Consider the following 3,300-nt stretch of genomic DNA (forward strand, 5'->3'; position numbering starts at 1 on the left):
AAGCCGAAGTCTTTAAGTAGGACTTGAGTCCAGTTTTCTCCAGACTCAGCTATTTTCAGCCCACATCCAAAATTCGTACCTCATTAAATGATTCTATCCTGTTTGTTTCAAAGTCCACTCACTAATGTCCAAAAGTAGTTTACATTTGACTTACATTTTACCTTCTTCTATATTGAAATTCCCTGTTCTAATCACTATTTCCAGGTAACCCTTACCCATTTCTGGAGATCTATACATTCACTAGCTGGAGAGAGGAAACTCTGGACTTAAGTACCAGAACTAGTCAGTAAGGAAACAAGGGTTTGTTTTGTGATCAAAAAAAGCTATGACTGGGAAAAACATCCTCTGTAGTAATGATTCAGGGTGAAGAAAAGTGGCAGAAGATAGTATTGTTCTTCCCAGGCCGTTCCCTGACAGGCTACTTCCATGTTGCAATAGAAATTACAGGAATTGGCAACAGCTAGAGACACAAACCATATCTTAGCAACAAATATCAAGGTTCAAAGGTGAATTACATGTTTATACGTTGATTGAGGATAGGAAGAAGGATATAGTTTATTCATTGTTAGAGGACAGAGCATTTCATTCAAGCCCTATTACCAGGAATATTCAGAAATGTATTACTGCAATGCCTTAGTGCTGAGCCCGTCAGAACTCATGCTACGCACCTATTTTGGAACAGGAAGTCATTTACCTCATATTATACCTCATGCACACATGTCCTGTCTCCCATGCAAGTTTTTCAGCCAGGTGGCTACTTAAACCACCCAGCAGCCATTCAGCCAAACGAGCTTGTTGGCAAGATGCAGAGTATGGGAAATGGCGCGGATTCTGGTTGGCTGCTCATTCAGACATGCATTTACCAGTTGTGGATTGAAACTCCTCTGGACTTCCCTTCCTCTCCTGAACCAATCCTCCTCATATAGTAAATACTAACCAATAATCAGGACAAAGGTCTAGAGGAGACATTAAAGGGCAATAGAAGATAAACAAAGGAGACTTCAACACAGCCGAAGGAAAAAATAATTCAATAGCATTGAGTTTAAATAGCCTGGGAAAATGTCCCAGAGGAGTAACCCTTCTCTGGTAGTTAAAGTTACTGGAAAAAGCAGCAGAAAGCATGGTCAAGAGAAGGGAAATCCTGCTGCTAAGCCACAGACAAGTTGAACATAATTTATTTCTGTTTTCACTTTAGGTTGCTCTCTGTGTCACTCACTCCTACTGACAAAGAACACACATGACTTCAGTTAGTATCAACATCACGTCAAGCAGAAGACTTGTGTGAAGTCTAGCTCTAGTAAATCACAAAATGAAAGGACTCACATGGTAAATACTCCTATTCACAGTTTCCTGAGTACATTTAATACAGGTGAGTATTTATACTTACATCTGACTGATCTGAATTTCTTAGCTTGCCCATACTTCCTTTGGAAATAGCTATATTTATAACAGCTTTTTATAGAACAGAGCCAATGAAACTAATACACAGTACTTTTAGCGAACTTATATCTAAAAGGACAGGGCTTTAATATTTTAAGAGCAGGCAAAATGCATATAGGTCCAGAGAAGCAAAAAAGAAATATTTGAAGAGACTGATAATATGAAAAAAGGAAGCTCTGAGTTGGGAGCGTCTGCAATGAGCCCCACAGCAAAAAGCTAGAGGAGACTGAAAGAGAATAATATCCAGAAATGGTCAAAATAGAGGTGAGAAGGAAATAAGAAAAAAAGGTGCAGAAGTAATTAAACTACATGGGTAAGGAAGAAGTGGCTTCCAGAAACATAGCCGCAGTAAAACTATTATACCTAGTTTACTTTGGCATTTTTACTAGATACAGTTTGGTCTGAGATGAGAAGGAACCTGATGCTAATTTGAAAATGCTCGGTAATGTCCTATCTATGAACCATACGAGGACTCCCATTCTGCTGCATTTATTTTAGTATAAACATTTTCTCATTTTATTATTCTAAAAACGTTCTTTACTTGTTTTAGCATAAAAGAAGCATGTATGCTGCAGAGTCCTGAAAGAGGTTAATATAATAGAACTAGGGCCCAGACACAAAAGGGCACAGGCACTTCAACAGCCCTAAACTTCGGTTGCGCTTTAGGTAAGTGATATTTAAAAGATTCTGGTGGAAAAAATATTATGGAATATCTGAGTGCAGTTAAATGGATTTCTGGAATGCTACGTTGGGTTGCTCTGAACTATGTCAGAAGACAATATGTATAACTCTAGCAGGGCTTTAAAGCACAATTTCCCACATTAGCCTGCTGAGGTTAACTCACTGACATCTGCTGATCATGCTCTGCAATTAAGCAAGAGGTGACCAAGAGTCATAGAGGTAGCAAAACATTTTCTTCTCCTTTTAGACATTTCTTGTTTCAAGTAACAACATTCAAAATTGGGTGTGAAGAGAAAGCTCTGAGCTCCAGCTCTAAGCATAAAATAGGTCTTGGCACAATTCGGATCACATGCTAGAAACAACACGTGGCTCCAAACCCGGTTTCTAGATTGCTGCTAGGGAGAGCAGAACACTGCAGAGCTCGTGTGCAAGGGCAAGCTGGGAATGGTTTCCACAGCAGCTGGGGACTGGCATGGCTCTTGGCTTCACCACAGTATCCACCGCTTAGGGGAGTTACCTCCTCCATCCGCATTTGACTGGAACAGATTTGACTACAGACCTGTTAGTTGACATCAGGAACAGTATCAATCAGCACACGCGCACACACACACACACACACAGAGCAGGCACTTGTTCCAGGGACACGTAACTGTGTGTGCTGACCAAGAGAATCCTAGGAGTGACAGCTGCAGATCTTCAGAAGTTAAGTGCTAAGGGCTATTGTTTTAGACTAAAACCAATGACACTAGCAAACAACCCATTGTTTATAAAGCTTATACTCTTTCGGTGATACTAAGCATAGAGAGCAGGCATTAGGCCTCCCACAGAGAGATCCAACTTCATCTGTCTTAGGCTTCATCTATCCGAGGATCTTAAGTCTCATCCTCAAGCCAAACTACTCCTTTAATCACAAGATTGCCAACTAGCAAAGAGCAACTCAGACACTTGGTTGTGGGTAAAAAGAGAAAGACTTTGGCACAAACTTGTCATTCAGCTGGGACAATCCTTTTTCTTCAGCTTATTGCTCTGTTTCGATCCTTTCCAATGGCTTTAACCTGGGCCTAACACAGCAACAAACCAAAATCCACCCTGTGCCTTGAGGGAAAAAATAGCAAGCAAATATTTAAAACATTTAGTTGTCTCATGATAAGAGTTACTCATATCAAAAGTTATGTCTGC

This window comes from Buceros rhinoceros, unplaced genomic scaffold, assembly GCF_000710305.1.
Source record: "Buceros rhinoceros silvestris isolate BGI_N320 unplaced genomic scaffold, ASM71030v1 scaffold4712, whole genome shotgun sequence".
In the NCBI taxonomy this organism is placed as follows: domain Eukaryota; kingdom Metazoa; phylum Chordata; class Aves; order Bucerotiformes; family Bucerotidae; genus Buceros; species Buceros rhinoceros.